Below are 16,626 nucleotides of genomic sequence, written 5' to 3' on the forward strand. Positions count from 1 at the left end.
AAGGGTTTTGCAGAATCAGGATCTTTGCTGACAAATGGTTTGAGATTTGGGATGTTTAGTATAAGAGAATCCCAGGGGTCACAAGAAAGTTCTCTTTTTGTAAATTAGAAGACTCACCCCATCCTCTCATTCAAAGGACATGAATTTTCAGAGATATGAGAAGTGTAGACCTTTGCTGCAAGTTCATTCTTTCTTAGCAGCAACTGAACAGCAAGGTAGCTAGGGGTCCTGAATGCTCACGCTTTGATTCCGTTAGCTCAGTTTATTGCAACTCAATTCTATAAAGAAATTTCCTCCCTTCTGCTCCTCCCATGATCTTATGAATTTCTCATACTAATTCCTTCTGCTCCGGTAAGTAAGGAAATGCAATATGCAGGTCTTTCTCGGAATCACTGTATCATTTAGCCTGCTCGGGTTGTGGTTTAATGTACCATTAGAACCAATTTTCTCTCCTAGGTTCTCTAAGCAGTGCTTTCCTGTCCGAGCCCAGCACAGCAAGGGAGTACACATAACTAAACCCACACAACATGGGACCTGATGACTGGTGATTCTTATTGCTTCTCTCATAACTTCATGCCCAGCTGTGTCACTTAACCATTTTGTATCTTCAGACCCTAAAGCTCTTAGGGCCACTTAAACAACAACCTACATTACCATTCAGTCTATGAATAACCCCCACATACCTTATATAACATTCACAGAGATTTTTCTGGAGCTGCTTCTGAAATAAGAAGACTAGCATGCATTTTTTGTTCTTTGCTGAGTTCTCTTCCACTGCAAGAACAGAGTGGTTAGGCTGAGTTCAGTTGCCAATTTTGCTTGGTATGGATGATGGACTACCTTTCTTCACTGTATTTTGCTCAGTCCCAGTACACTTTCCCAAATAAATGCTTACTTTTGAAGTACAGGATGTAACCATTATTGAATCTACTCATTTTATTACCTATTGTGATTAAATTAATAACTACTGAACTTTCTAAGCATGCCTTATCCCTTTCCTGTATCACAAATAGGCTTTGTTTTACTAAACATAGGTTCTCCAAGGACAGTAGTACAAGTCCCCCTACTCCAAATATTTTTGCTTCATGAATGTAGGGTGGGTTTTTTTTCTGGATTCTGGACTCTGCAGCAGCACCAAGCCTTCCTTCAGCTGCAGCAATAAAATAAGGTAAGGCTCTTTGGAATTACTGAAAGCACTGTTCTTTCAACATTTGGTAGCTGCTCTACTAGGACACACACCTCTGCCTGCTTTCCAAAACTGCTATGTCAAGGATGGAAGAATGTTCTATAGGAATCCAACACATAGCTAGGTAAGCAAATTTTTTCTTGCATTTGGAGGTATTTCTTGCAGGCAAACTTTGCTGCAGGTCTGATGCATCTGACATCATGGAAAGTTTAGTAGCTAGGCTGAATTCTCAATGTGGATTCTAAGTTCTCAGCATCTCCAGGGTACCAGTTGTTTTTCTGTTGGTTGCTCAATAAGACAATGATCCTCTTGAGGAAAGTCCCTTTAAATGGGGAAACAGTAGGCTTTAAGCTTTTACTCAAACTGCTTAATCAGCACTCATGCAACTTAAATGTTACTTACAAGATTACTTACTTAAAGGAAGACCTACAGGTGTGCAGTTGGTTGTGCGCACACATGTGTGTATTTGTATGTACATGTACACACACACTGTAGAGTCTGATCTCCAAGATTATTATAACAATGCCCTTTGTTGCTATTATAGCTGCAGTATAGGTGTCCATACAGGAAAACATACTTCCATTTACTTGCTTCTAAATATCTGTATGCTTACTCCTTCAGTTCCACCTCAGTGCTGAACGACCTATGCTCAGTACAGGATATGAGATTTTGAAAAAGATGTTCATGCCCTATTTTATATTCTCCCCTGTTCCTAGCAATCTTTGCTGTGATTCAAGCCACTGCAAAGCCAGCTATGTTTGTTCCATGCCACTAAGGGATTTCATCATGTTGGAAAAACATCCATTGGTCCAGGTAGGGCAGCCTCTTTGCCAAGAGCACCAAAGGACTTTTAAGAGCTGAGCTATGGCTTGCCAAGTTTAAAGGTACAGTAAAAAATGTAAATGAGTAACACACACTTGAATATGAAGAAAAAAACAGAACAAGACCTTGTACAATCCCCAGCACACAGAAAAGAACTCTGGTAAAATTCTGACTGTAGGAAAAAAGCACCAAAACCCTATTCTTCTGGCTCTCTCAAAATGGCTTTGTATAAATAGAAGGAAAAAAAAAAGGAGAAATTGGTTGGTAACTATGCAAACAGTCTTGGACCAGCCTTAAGACACCTCTATATGTTTCAAGTTTGGAAGATGAACATCTAGAAAAATTCAGAACTGAGCTTCCTCCCAGCAGAGAAGTTCTGTTACTTTGTTGAAAAAGTATAAATACAGATTACAAAATTACATATTTGTATCACACTGTAATGATTGTATCACAGAATAAAATTACAGTGCTGACTGCAAGGAATACTACATCCAGGTTCAAGCAATCCTAACATTTCATCTCACTTGTTTCCATAAACTGTTGGGTGGTAGTGCTAAATAATTTCACATCATTATGCATCAGTTTCACTACTGTTGTCTTAGACATAGGATATTTTTTGGCTTTGCAAAATGCTTCAAGGTATGCTAAACATAACAATTGCACTCAGGAACTAGGCAATAAATTTTTATTATTGTTGAAGTCAGAGATGCTTATGGCATTGACTTTTAAGTGGGTCACAAGGCAATAGGAATAAGGTTTTCCTCTGGAAATAAAACTACCTCAGTGAGAATTTATGAGAAAACAAGACTGCATATAAAGCCCTTGAGGACATATGTAGACCAGCGTATACTGTTCCCATATAGCTTATTCTGCCTCTGTCAAGAATGAGATATACAAAGACAGTCACGTAATAGATGTGCTTAGTACATTCACAGTAACATATATGTACAATGATGCGGTAGAATGAGATCTATAGGAAAGCTGTGGGCCTTCACAACTCTGTTCTACTTCGCTTACAGACAACAATGGTTTTTTTTCAAAGGATTTTCAAGCAACTTGCAAAGTCTCCTAACAATTCTGAAGTAACTGTTCTTGAATCCGTTTCACAAATAAACCATTCTAATCCATACCATAAGAAGTTCAGTATCATCTTCCAAGACTGTGTTAGGAAACTTGGGTATATGGATTTTTCTGCCTTTTTGTCCTAAATTACACAAAGACTCTCAAAACTCGTTCCCCCTGCCTTAAAAATCTTGTCAATTATATTCCCTTCAGATTAAAACAGTTTTGCTAATTTTATGCTTTGTTCTCAGAATTTGTTCAAAATAACTCTTTTGTTCCATAGTAATAGGCAACTGAAAGAAACTGTGAGAATTCAGAATGTAACTAAGGAGACCGAGTTACTCCTACTTTTTCCTCTGCCTGGTCTCACTGAGTATTTCTATTCAATACGCTTTTATTTTCTTTAATGAACAATCTTGATACTCTACTACCTGGGTTCTTGCTCAGCAAATAGCAGCCATGATTTTCATTCCGTTGTTAAAGGACTGGCAAATAACAACAGGCTGGAACAGTTCTGAATCAGTTTTTTAAAAATAAAACAATTAAAAAAACAAAACAAAACAAAAGAGTTCCTGATGCTCTGAATAGACTTGGGACTGAAGCATAGCAGAAACTATAAACTTCATTTAATTTTGGCAGAATGACAGGAGAAACAAGGGTTCTGCATTGCTTTTGGGACCACATGTAGTGAGAGCTTCAAGCAAGATCAAAATCATGTGAACATCTCTATGAATCTCTACAGTTTTAACAGAATGCACACTATAGAAATCAAAGGACACAAAGGCAGACAAAATATTCTGGAATGGGAAATAGTGCTAGTGTGATTTGGGAATACGAGGTGGTCTTTTGAGTTATTATTTTGGGTAAGTCAATTAGAAACACTCACCTGGGAAGTCACAAATAGAGAAGTAGGCAAAACATAATTATTTATTACTTCTGTAGTATTTTTATACCATCTGAGGAGCTATGCAATTTTGAGAAGTACTGATTTTCATTCTTTCTTTAGAAAGCATAACTTATACCTGTTTGGTGACAATTACTCCTCCAGAGTCCAGAAGCATCTTGAGTTACCATAAGAATGGTACAGTATATTTGTTCAGATAACAATATGTAAATTTTGATTATAACAATGCAGTAACAATGCTATTTGTATACAAAAATGAACTACTTTCTAAGGAATTACAAAAATACTGACAAAACATTTAATAAAACATGAACACAGTATATTTCGAAACAATGTGCAATGACAGTTTCACTTGCAAATAAAACCCATACTCATTAATACATTGGGGACCAAGTTACATCCTTGCTGCTCTTGTTGAACAAGAACGCCTTCTCTCAGGAGTATGCAATATCTGTCCTTCTATCTTTTTGCTTTTGAACAAGACTTCCTACTCCTACAGCCTAAGAAAAGCAGCAGTTGCCTTTTTAAACTATTACACTGATAAAGATGGATGTCCCCAAAAGTACTGCAGTATGCATTATGGCATCGTTAAATGAGTAAATTTCACTGTTTCTAAACAATGCAATAAGGCTTTAAGAGGCAAATTGCCTTACCAGTGGCTTAGCAAAGCAAAAACCAAACAAACTAATTTTAAGGTGAAGTTGCCCCAGCTTTTAAAGGATATCATGTGGCATGGTTACTTGTCATACGAGCTACTGGACTCAACAATTCAACTGTACTCTCCAGCTCTGTATTTCTAATTGCCTTAGTATTAAAGACATAGCCATACATCAGACAAAGTGTAGTTGGGACTCCTGAAGCGGTTCATTAACATAATCTGTCTAGTCTGCACATTTGATTAAAGGTTATTGCCTCTGAATAGGAGGAGATGTCTGAATAGGACACACATGGCTACGTGAGCCACTAAATTTCATCGTGTGGCATCCTGCAGATATGAGACAAAGTTTTACAGATCTGATGACCATGACACATGAGCGAGAAGACTAGTAGGTAGGAAACATTCCAGGACTTCCACTCCCTGGAATTACTCCTGCTCTCTTACGCAGTGCAAGACCTTTGCAGATGAGGGAAGAAAATTAGCATTTTTGGTTGTCAAGTTTCCCAAGTCTGCATTTCACAAATATTTTAAAGCATCTCAGTAGCCTTTATTTTTACCTGTTGATGGCAGTCACACACATGTAAGAGTGAAAGCAGAGTCTGGAGGCTGAAATCTGGAAAGCAACTTTTGATGTGTATGCAACCATTGGCTCTGTTTAAGCAGATGCCCTATTAATCAGGAGTTGGTAAAAGTGTAAAACTATGTGTGGTGTAACTGTTGCCCATTTGGAAAAGTTTCATGGTAAGACTGAGACAGCCACTTTTCATTTTAACAACCAATTTCTTTGTATTCCACAAAAGGCTAGAAACAATGATTTTTCACAGTCCCACGACCAGTGTGCGATAGTGGTGCTGTAACATGCTGGTTTTGAATGGCAGAGAAGCCTGCAAAAACAGGTGTTCTCGTAGCATACCAGGTATGACAGATTCTGACTCGTTCTGTCATCATGTTTGAGACAGCTGAAGAAAGACACTAACTAGTGAAACTGCCTAAAGATTCATTTAATTCAGTATGCTTTCTATAAAGGGGTTAATATCAGCTGATTGAGAAAAAGGTGCAAGAAATTTTGCAACTGAGAACTATGGAGCAACCCGCTTACAGGAGAGATTTTCTTTAGATCTAAACCAAGCTTCAGGAGAAAAACTTCACTTTTTGCTTCAGCTGACCTAATCCTAGCATGTGCGGAAGCCTCAGGTTTGAGAAGTTTCACTATTTTGTGAAATTGTGTGAATTACACTTCTCATCTATTTCAGATATTTTAATTTGCTTTGGCTATTCTAGTTACTTCAAAGTGGACTAACAAAAAACCATAAAGACTTGGTTTTGTTAATTACGTATATTAGATCCTCAGGTATTAGCGGATATTTTCAGCTAAAGTTTTAGTTGAAACAATATTTTTGTAATATACAAAAACAGATAAATTCATGCATCAAGGAAGTCCACTGATTCCTGGTGATTTGCACACTCTTCCACTGAATACTACAATCTAGGACACTTTCTGTATGCACATACAAAATAATTAAGATTAAAAATTAAAAAGAAATTTAAAAAATAAAGATAATGCATATACAGTAGCTTCCAGCACAGGACTATATGAAGATATCAGAATTAAACACTGTGTTGCACACAATAATGTGTGATTCTTCTGAAAGATTTTTAAATGCAGCAAAACTGATTTGTCCAGTGAGATTTATAAAACAAAACAAAAAACCCCCGCCCACCCCACCTGAAACAACCCTCCACCCTGTAAACAACCATTTCCAATCTTCATAATCCCTCTTCATACCAGTAGTATAACTATATATCAATCAAATTTTTCACTGGGGAATAAGATATAATTAAGTCACTGGATCAGAAACAGGAACTACTGCAACAGTTGTATTTTCACAAAAGAATAGGTGTGGTGAGAAATTAGTTATGTGTATATGTGGTAGTACTCAGCATGTATAAACACATTTGGCTGGTCCAGTTTCCTTACCCAAATTCCACGGATTTAAAGAGGTGGCAGAGCACAGACAGACCTGTGGACAGAAATTCCCTTTAGCTCTCATAAAAAAGAGAATGCATAAGAACTAGAATGCAAAAAAAATTAGAGATTCCTAGGAAAGGATAAGATCTGAATGTGTACTTTATTGAAAAAAACAACCCACATTTAGGTACTACAATTGTCCCACTACTAAAAGCATGTAAGAGAATTATGAGGAAGAAGAGCAGTGTTTGTATGATAAGGCACGTGCAATGGGAAAAAAGCATGCATTAGATTATTATGATGTAGTTAATTCACCCAACAAGTCTTCTAGTCCACTAACAAAAGCTCAATGCCACTACTCTCTCGAAGGAACAAAATGTGATTTACTATTTGTTATGAACCTCAGAATGTTATTTTTGTTCATTACACAGATTTCTCCTGTATGATCCAGTGTTAGCCGAAAATTTTCCACAACACCTCATTAGACTTACAAATTTTCCTTAGCAAAACAAGGCTTTTTCTTTTTTTTTAATCCTTTATGTATCATACTCTCCCCCCCTCCCCCCCCCATGTAGTAAGTAGTAATTCTTTTCCACACAAATCATGGTGTATCTCCAAAAGGGCATTTCAATCTCTGCTATGCATAAAAGTAATCTCTAACTGAGAAAAAAAATAAACAAAAAACAGACAACCCCCCCCCCACGTAACTTACTTACTACAAATCTCCCTGAGACTTTTTGACTTAAATACTGCAGTAACCGCTTTTGAAATCTCTAGAAAACTTTGCAAATCTCTAATAAACTTGTGGTGTTTCTTAAGCACTTACATTTAGTCTGTATTTTGCAGATAGGAATGCTAGATGAATCAATCTCTAGCCCCAATCTAAAGAACATCCCCTACCTTCACACACGTGGTTCCACAGATTTTAACAGGGTAATTCCTGTCCATGATGCACATGCATGCATATTTCTTTCGGGGTGGAACAGAAATTATTTCCTCATAGTTACTGCAGAGAATATAAGCAATTTGGGACTATAATGCAAGAATCCTTTATTCTAATTTCAGTAAATTTCTTACTTTGTTATTGTGAGTCCCAGGGTGAAGAATTAAAGCTTTAGCACAGTGCACAGGTTATTTAAAAACAAACATTTGATTATTATAAAACAAAGGCTTAACCACACCAGGATCTAATAGTTATTCATAACAGACAACCTGAATAATAGCCAACCCACTTTCCTACAGTTCAATTGGCAAACCTATTCTTTCTCTTACTAATTACAGGTAACCACGCCTACTTTCCCAGAAAGCATGAAGACAAGTAACAGTTTGTTTTAAATTCTGGAGAAGCAAGCAACTACTAGGGGGAGAGTTTGCAGAAAAAGTACTGGTCTCTTTAACTTTTTTTTTTTTTTTTTAATTTCTATTAGAAGATACTCTTTCTGGGTAGGTTTTTAATTCAAAATTTGTTATAATGCTGTGGGTTTTTTTTACTTTTTATTGTAAGTCTACTTAGCTAGCAAGGTAATCTCACCTCTTAACAAAGTATAAACAAATACTAGGGAAAAAAAACCCCAGATTTAGACCTGTTGATAGGAGAAAGAGTGATGCAATACTGTACGTATACTTACTTTGCATTATTAAGTAATGATGTTTTAGTATGTGAGTGCTGGTGTGAAATGATTCCATCTTGGTAACATCTGTCCTGCCTGGCTTACGTGAGGCCCAGTCTGTAAAAGAGAAATGGCATTTTTTTATGTTCCCTTATTTTTTTCTTTGACTTGTTCTTTTCTGCAATGCCTTCCAGAGCAATGATGGATGCTCATCCTCTGAGAAGAATATGAAAAGAAGGCTCTGGAAACTCTGGCCGCACAAGTACCCTTATAAGCAATGTCAGAAAAAAAAAAAGAAGTTGTGAGCCTACTGAATTGTCACTCCTTGTCAAATCCCTGAGGGAAAGGTGGCCATATGAAGGTATTTACTGCTTGCCAGCCTTCTTGCGGGTAGCGCTTTCAGACCTCTGGCCCTCACCCTCACTCGTGCTGAGCAGCCCGGAGTTCTTACGTTCAAGGCGTATCTGCTCCTCCTCCGGGCCCTGCTCTCGCTCTCGGAGAGATTCTCCACATAAATAACGTCGGTTTTCGGGGCTGTTTTTTCTTTTATTCACTCCGTTTTTTTTAAAAAATACTTGTTTGCGGCCTGGGCGCGGCGGGGCAGAAGCGAAAACACCCCTCCTCCTCCTAACCTCGGCCCGCCCGCGGCCTTTGTTCGCGCTCGGGGAGGAAGCGCCCGAGAGCGGGGCCTGAACCAAACCGCCATGGGCGGGAGACGGGCAGCTTCCCCCCCCCTCGCTTCCCGCCGGGCTGACTGACTGACTGACTGACTGGAAGGGCGTTGCCCGCCTGTGCGCGCGCGGGGCGGAGGGATGGCGGCGGGAGGGGGGAGTGCGCGCACACCGTGACCGCGGCCCCTCCCGGCCGTGCTGGCGGGTCCCGTCCCCGTATCCTCCCCGTCGAGGTAACGAAGCCTCCGGCGCGGTGAAGGCCTACGCTCGCCGTCGAACGGCGGCGGCGGCGCCGCCCGGGAGGGGTGGTGGGGGTTAGAGCGGGGCGGTGCTGAAGGGGGCCGGCGGTGAGGCGGGGCGGGGAGCAGAGCCGAGCCGGGGTTTCCCGGCCGGGCAGCACGGGCGGGGCGTGAGGGGAGGGAGGGGGGTGGTGGTGGTGTGTGTGTGGGGAGCGGGGGGGAAGGTTAACCGCGCCCAGGCTCTCGCTTCCCGATGGCTGCGGGGAGCTGAGCGGGTACCCAGCGTGCGAGGAGGAGTCGAGACCCAGCGACACCCCCCTCCCCCGCGGCTCTCTCCTTCCGACGCGACTCCCCGGCCGGCGCTGCTGCTGCCGCTGCCTCCCCGGGACCAGCCGGGCAGAGCGCGGGCGGCTCCCCTTCTTCTTTCTTCTCCTCCTCCTCCGCCCCCTCCTCCTTCTCCTCCTCCGCCCCCCTTCCCCTCCCCAGGCCGGCGGGACGCGGGCAGGAGCCGCGGGCGACGGACGTACCCGGCCCGGTTAATGAACAGCGGCCGGAAGGGCAGGTAAACCGTCTGAGGGGAGAGATAAGGCGGCGGGTGGGGGCGGGAGGCAGGGGAAGTGTGTGTGTGGGGGGGATTCCTCACAAAAGCTTCGTCGCCCTCCCCTGCGCCTTCCCGCCGCCGCCCGGCTCGCCGACACCCCCCCCCCCTCGTCGTCCCCGTCCCGGCCCCACCCTGAGGCCATTTTCCCGCCGGCGACGTCTGTGGAGGCCCGGGCAGCCCCTCATCCCCGGTTCCTTCTTCCTCTGCGCGGCTGCGCCCGTCGTCCCCCCCCCCGCTCCCCTCCCCCGCTCTTCCTCCTTGCTGCCGCACTTCTCCTTTCCCTTCGTCCTCCCCTTCCGCCGCTCCCTCGGTTCTCGCGTCGCCCGGGCACCGGATTGCCTTTCCCCCCCCCCCCCGCCTTCCTTCCCCCCGCCGGGGACGGTGCCCTCCTCCTCGCCCACCCGTTCTTCACGGCCCCCGCAGGAGAGAAGGGCGGCTAATGGTTTGTCCACCTCTTAGCATGGCGGGGTTGGAAATAGCCCCCCTCCCCCGCGCTTCCCCACCTCCTCGGTGCTCGAGCTTCCCCTAAAAAAGAAGTGTGTTTGTAGCTGGAGGAGGAGGAGAAAAAAAAAAAAAAAGGTGGGGGTGGGACTGGGACTGATCCTCTCTTGAAGGCTTTAAGGCGAAAAGGGAGGAGACCTTGGATCTTGCGGGGTTCCATTTTTAATTATAATTACGCTGTAGTGGTCTCTGCGAGAGGGTTTGAGGTGTTTTCTTGTACGCGTTAAGATACAAAAGGCGAGTTTCCCGAGCGATCCAGCCGGCAGAGGGAATATTTGGAGAGAGATTCAAGAAAAAGCTATGGTGTGTCTGCTGTAATGGTGGAAAACTGATTAAGAGGAGACGGGGGTGAGACAAACAGGGTAAGACTGCTTCCAGCAGCCCCCAGTCCAGTGAAGGGCTCGCAGATTGGGTTCATGTTGTGGATACTGGGGGAGGGAGGGGTAGAGAAGGTTTTGTTCTCTTTAAAATCAGAACTGAGGATGGGTTTAGACCGCATATTTGTTGTTCCCCCATGTATTACGGTGCTGCATATTTTTCTGTGCCCGTAGCAGCAATAACGAAGATCATGGAGGGTGTTTGCTACAATAGAAAAATGGAGTTTTCTCCTCGGAAGTGTTGTTAAAAATATTATTTCAATTCCCAGTTTATTTATTGAAAGGATTTCAGTATTTTTTTTTATCCGTACAAGGGATATTTAAGATGTAGGATTTTTAATTCTACAGCTTTGTAGGAAATGAAGAGGTGTAAAGTATTGTATATAAATATGAAAGAGGCGAGACGTTTTATTAAAAAAAAATCTTGTCCAGAAGAAAATCAGAATGATATAGAGGTTGTTGTAAGATGTCAATTTATCATTCCCGAAGATGAACTGAAATTTTAACGAATGTGATATTTCATTATTCTTCAACAAAGTCATGGTTGGGACTCGTATTTTAAATAAGGCATCCTTTCTAGGATGCCGACTGCCACGTTATTATGTATTGTCTCCACAGTAGAAAATAGGAGGAAAGGACTGTAAATGTAAGGCTTAAGTGATTATTGAAACAGCTTATGAGAATAGTTGGCTCAACTTGGAGAGGTGATTTAAGACTGAAAAATTAAACATTTTGCTGCTGTAAAATATCTGCACCTAATCGTGAGAGATTTATCCCGTATTTTAAGCTGATCTGCTAAACACAAGGATGTGAATCAAGACAAAATGCTGTCGATGTGTGTGTGAAATACATGTGGGAAAACGAAGATACTGTATTAATATCTAAATTTGTTCTAAATGTAATATATCGGAGCTTAATTTTTTTCCCTTGTGTGCTTAAGGAGAGGAGAAAGAGAAGGGGTGATAATAGTGTAGTTGTTTTGGTAGCTGCAGATTAGCCAGGGTGTGTGTTTGATTTTCTTTTTGCTGTGAATGAATGGATCTTTCTGTGCCTGGGCCCAATAGCTGCAACAAGATGGCGTTTGCAGCAAGGCAGCTCTCATTTTTCAACTCCTCCTCACCACAGCTTTGCCAAACTAGATCTTATTTCGTAATTGTATTTTAGATTTACATTCTCGTTCTCTTTGCTTTCTTCTTTTTGGGGGTGGGGGTAGGAGGAGTATTTGGAAGATTGTTGCAAGAAATCTGTTTTTTTTTCTTAATTTTTGTGAGCTCCTCCAGATAGGAACTAGGTGGGAGGAGTAAATAGTTTTATTGAAATGTTCACATAGGCTCTTACTGGATAAAGGGGTGACATGATTTTCTTTTTTACCTTGCAGTGCCTGCTTAGTATCATCAAAATGTTCTTGGCTTTTATGAAGCCTGTTGCTGAAAAACAGCATTTTAAACCTAGAGCACAGGTATACAAAGACCCTGCTTGGGGCTGTGTACTGTTGCTGGTTCTCTACTAGCTGGGTAATCGTCAGACCCCATGCAGACAGTTATCTTTCTATAATACAAAAGAGTCTCCCATCTGCTTCAGAATGCTAACAATTTGTGGAGGCTTTTAAAATTGCTTTCGACCCGGAATTATCGTCATACTCTAGGTAACTGTTCTTTTTATGGGAAAGAGTAAGAAAGGTTTTGGGGATGTTAAAACAGTTCTGTGTCTGTGAAGTGTTGTATTTTAAAACGACATTACAAATTTCTAAAGCTTTCTATGTGTGTTTTGTAGTATCTTTTAAGAAAAACGGACTTTCAGTTTGTAACTTTTATGATATTTCATTACAGTGCCAAGCTTCTTAACTTTGGTAGCCTAAATAAAATAGCTTGGTTAATACTTGCTATACTAGCCTCAGGTTTAAAATAATACACTTCCCAGCAAGAAAAATAAGAAATGCTTGTTATGTCTTCTGTATTCAAACGACCTCCAAACCTTTGGTAATATCAACCTTTTTAGTACTGTTTATCTATGATTTAATGTATAATCAGTTGCTTGTTAGTTTATTGTAATAGCCCGGCTGTAGTTCATACAGAAGGAAGCTAGGAAGCAGAAGAGCTAATTTGCAGTTGAGGCGTCTGTTGTTGTTGGTTGTTTTGTTTGTTTTTTTTTTTAAAAAAAAAGAAGAAAAAGTTGAAATTAGCTGAATGTATTTTACTCCTCTAGTATATCAGAAACAATGTTTTAATCAAGAATACTTGTCCAATAAATTACTAGTTCCATTTGATGGTACTTTTAATGTGCTGTTGAACTTGAAACTAGCAGTGCAGCTTTTTTTGGTACTAGTACTTTGGTCTTTCAGTACACGATCAGAAACGAGTAGGGTGGGATCCTGTATTGGGTAAGATAAATTGTATTTATCCTTGTTTAGTCCTTGCAGCTGATAAGTCAGTACGTAGCAAGCATCCTACCATGGAATCTTAGGCAACATGTAAAGTTAGAATTCCACAGTAGATCTTAGCAGAACAGTTTTTAAATCGCCTCCATACCTCATGGAAATCTGAAAATGTTGTATTTAGACTTAATGTGAATTCTTCTTGTGTAAGTAGCCAATAAACTTTTGTATAATTAGGAAGTGTGTAGAGTTCTGTGTAGCATTTTTCTTAATATCCAAGAAAAACCACTCTACAGCTATTAAAAATTTTAAAACTAGAACAATTAAACTAATATACTTAGGATAAGAAAATCATTCAATTAATGCAATTGCTTTCAGGATCCTTTAATTATAGTAGAAATACATATCTTTTGTGTCTGTAGGATGCCTTTTCTTGAAATTAAGCAAGATGATGTTGGCTGCAGTGTGTAATAACTTCCTGGTGCTTTGGAGGCTTCAATTTGGTCATGTGGAAAACAACTATAACTGTTTCTTCTTAAATAGTTACTTAGTTCTGATTTCTCAATCAGTGTGAAACAAGATGCCAATTCATATGGAACTTGTGTTGCTTTTGCAGATTCTAATGTTGCCTATTGCTGTCCTTGGGAATGTTAATGCAGTGTTACATTTAGCTAGTTTTGTAGTTACTGCAATAAAAAAATTGGGGTTGCTTGCTTTCTGTGAAACCAGCAATAGATTTGTCTTCTGTATGTCGGGCTCAGCTCATGTTTTAGTCGCTGAATTGGATTAAATTCTTACTGTCCATGGATTTTGGCTCTCAGCATTAGTGGATTGGTAATTGATATTCTCAATTTTAATATCCAGTTTTAGCCATATGGCGTAGCGTATTGTTTCAAGAATTGCATTTAGTGCTAGTTTGTTACTAGCAAGTTGAAATGAGGAATCATGCATTCAAGTGGTTGAATTACGTTTAGGTGAGTTGTCTTTGGAGTCTCTAATGCCTATGTTTGTGCCAGTATTTTTTTACACTATTTTACTGGTTATGTTGGGGAAAAAATTTATAACCTTGAAAGCAACTAGCTTGTATTAATGAAATGTTTCTTAAGCATGTGATTGAAGACAAAGTGGAATTTTTTTTTAAGGGAGTGTCTTGATTGCTTGAAGTGCAGACTCAAAATGAAAAGAATACATATTCCATTCAAAATGTTTTTTTTCTCCCCACTGATAGTGTTGGAACTAGTATTAGCCAAGGTCGTGATAAAAAACAAAAATACCCCCAAGCCCCTATGTTTCTATTTAACATAGTATCTCAATTTATTATTTCTTCACAGGGTGTCTAGTATGCTGGGGATTTTGTGTGCATGGATTTGTTTTTCACCAAACAGAAATGTATGCAGAATCCATAGATACTTGAGCCAACTGGTAGTTCAGCAGAACATTAAGAGGTTTTTAAAAGCTTTGAGCTGGCTATGAACAGTACCTTTACTTTAGATGCCAAAAGAATCAATGTAAATGACTGTGGAAGGCTTCCTAGTACAAAAATATGGACACTCCAAAATAGGTTTTGAAGCACAATACCACGTTTCTGTTGAAGAACTAGAAGACTTCTAAGTAAAGAGAAAGGAGATAGTTAGCCTTTGAAAGAAAATACACATTTAAAAGTATTTTTGGGAACATAAAGATCAGATGTTCTTGGCCTGTTTTTTTAACAGCTGACTTTCGAAAATGTGTTCTTTACAATTAATATCTTGTAATACTATTTTCATTGATATTAAATGCTTGTGTCCATTGCATTTATTGGAGTGGTACAGAATGTGTTAGGGTTTGTTAGTCTCTTGAAATATAATGAAATATTTCTGCTTGTCTGGAAGACTGCAGTTGGAACGTTGAGTGGACTAGGTACAGGGGATAATATTTGCCTTGCCCAGTATAGTCACAGACCTCCAGGAATCTTCTTTCTTGAACCCAGCTAGAGTAATGACATGACAATATTCATGAATGCCATCTGGAAACAGCTAAGATATGGTATCGCTTGCTATGTATACCTTATGCTCAGTGTTACTGGGGATGCTGTAATTAGATGCCTACATGGTAATTTGTATGTGTAAGCCAAAAACAGTATTTTTGGGGACATCATGGAAGTGTGATTTGGAAATGATAACTTTAAATTCTGTCCAGGGTTCTCAGCACTGGCCTGAACACTCAATTGTTTGGTTCTCAAAATTTTGAACTGGCACAAAATAAAGATCCCATACAAAATGTTACACATTGACCCGGTTATTGATATTTTAGTTCATTGGGTGGGTCTGTGTGTCACAGGACACAGGAATAAGTGCTTGAGAAAGCAGTTACAAAGCAAAAGTTGTTTAGATATTGCCAGATTTAAGTCCTGCTGAAATCCAATACAAATAACTATAGCGGGTTTAAAATAAGAATGCTTTAGAAGATGTTGTAGATGTTTAGAAGACCTGGCTTTGAATTAATGAATAGGTTACCCTCTGTCAGCTATTCCGTGGTAATTATCTATGGCTGCACTCTGAAGATAAATGCAAAGTTATTCAAATCAGCATAGCCCTTTTTCATGGGGGACCAAGTTAATCTTAGTATCTCAAACTCGATGTAGGCTTAAAGGGTGTAGTATATAGATGGCTGCTATGGGCCAGCTAATGTTGGAAACGTGCTCATGAGTCTGAGCCCTGTTTGGCTTGTGGGCAAGCAGAATCTGCAGGTTAATATCAAGATCTCTGAGGTTTCTTTACTGACTTAAAGACTTGTTTTAAAATTATTTTTTCTAAGTATTTTGGGCTTAAGAGGTATTGAAAACAAGGTGATTTTGTCACTTGTCACAGACTTATGAGGAGAAGTGCTATAGTTATTTTTTATTTGGTGGGACTGAAGGGTTAAAATTTGATCTTCCTGTGCTGTGTCTGTTTTGGAATCCTAATAATGGATAAGTGAAAATGAGGCTGAAGACCTGAAGAAGGTGATCTGAGGGAGCTTAAAGGAGACAAGATATAAGGTAGCTCTGTAATTGATGGTGATAAAGATAGGCTAAATCTTCAAATTATTTTCATAGATAGTATTTAGAACTTGATGAGGGGAAAAATTAGCAACAGATAATACAGTGAAGGGAAAGAGAGTAATTAAAAATCTAGTTGCAGTTTTAATGTGAAATGTAGTTCATTTCTGTAAGTAGTTTGCATGAAACTGCTTCATTAAAAATATGTATTTTTATTTGATAAGGTAGAATTTCAGCCTGTCAATTCACTGCAATTTCTAAATGTTCTGTGTGTAGAAAAGAAACACCTTCTATATGTTACAAGGATTAACTGAATTGTAGATAGCTAAATATTTTTTTTCAGTGTGTTCCTACACTGATCTGAGGAAGGTTTGCCTAAAATTTCTTGCCAGTTATGTTTTTCTCAGATGAGAATATTTTTGATGTCTTCTTGAAAACTGCAGTAATGCCTGCCAGTACTCCCAAAAAAGAAAATATTAATTATCTGTAATTAGATAGATTAGATAATTTTTTGTAGCTTTATGTAATGCGGTCCTATATTAAAAACTATGTAAAGATTTTTGTCCCTATTTTCAGTTCTTGCATTTTTTACCCTCCTAGCAAAGGCGGGGGGGGGAATAAAACCAAAATATT

The 16,626-nt window shown here is 39.9% G+C and overlaps 2 protein-coding genes across 18 annotated transcripts in view; one reads left to right on the top strand and one right to left on the bottom strand.

The window, feature by feature from the left end:
* GABRD (gamma-aminobutyric acid type A receptor subunit delta) overlaps nt 1-10,263 on the bottom strand; it is a 113,686-nt gene extending 103,423 nt beyond the window's left edge. The window contains exons 1-4 of one of the 8 annotated variants that reach the window (XR_012650318.1): nt 8,663-9,037; nt 8,230-8,328; nt 6,611-6,653; nt 1,526-6,130 (exon numbers count right to left, since the gene is read on the bottom strand). The gene's annotated coding sequence lies outside the window, so the exon portion shown is untranslated. The other 7 variants (XR_012650315.1, XR_012650316.1, XR_012650312.1 and 4 more) reach the window with 7 other exon arrangements.
* GNB1 (G protein subunit beta 1) overlaps nt 9,099-16,626 on the top strand; it is a 46,008-nt gene continuing 38,480 nt past the window's right edge. For 7 of the 10 annotated variants that reach the window (XM_075027183.1, XM_075027188.1, XM_075027179.1 and 4 more), the window contains exon 1: nt 9,355-9,683. The gene's annotated coding sequence lies outside the window, so the exon portion shown is untranslated. Of the gene's footprint in view, nt 9,116-9,354; nt 9,684-10,286; nt 10,586-16,626 lie in introns of those variants that run through there. The other 3 variants (XM_075027180.1, XM_075027184.1, XM_075027181.1) reach the window with 2 other exon arrangements.

This window comes from Buteo buteo, chromosome 5 (assembly GCF_964188355.1).
Source record: "Buteo buteo chromosome 5, bButBut1.hap1.1, whole genome shotgun sequence".
In the NCBI taxonomy this organism is placed as follows: Eukaryota; Metazoa; Chordata; class Aves; order Accipitriformes; family Accipitridae; genus Buteo; species Buteo buteo.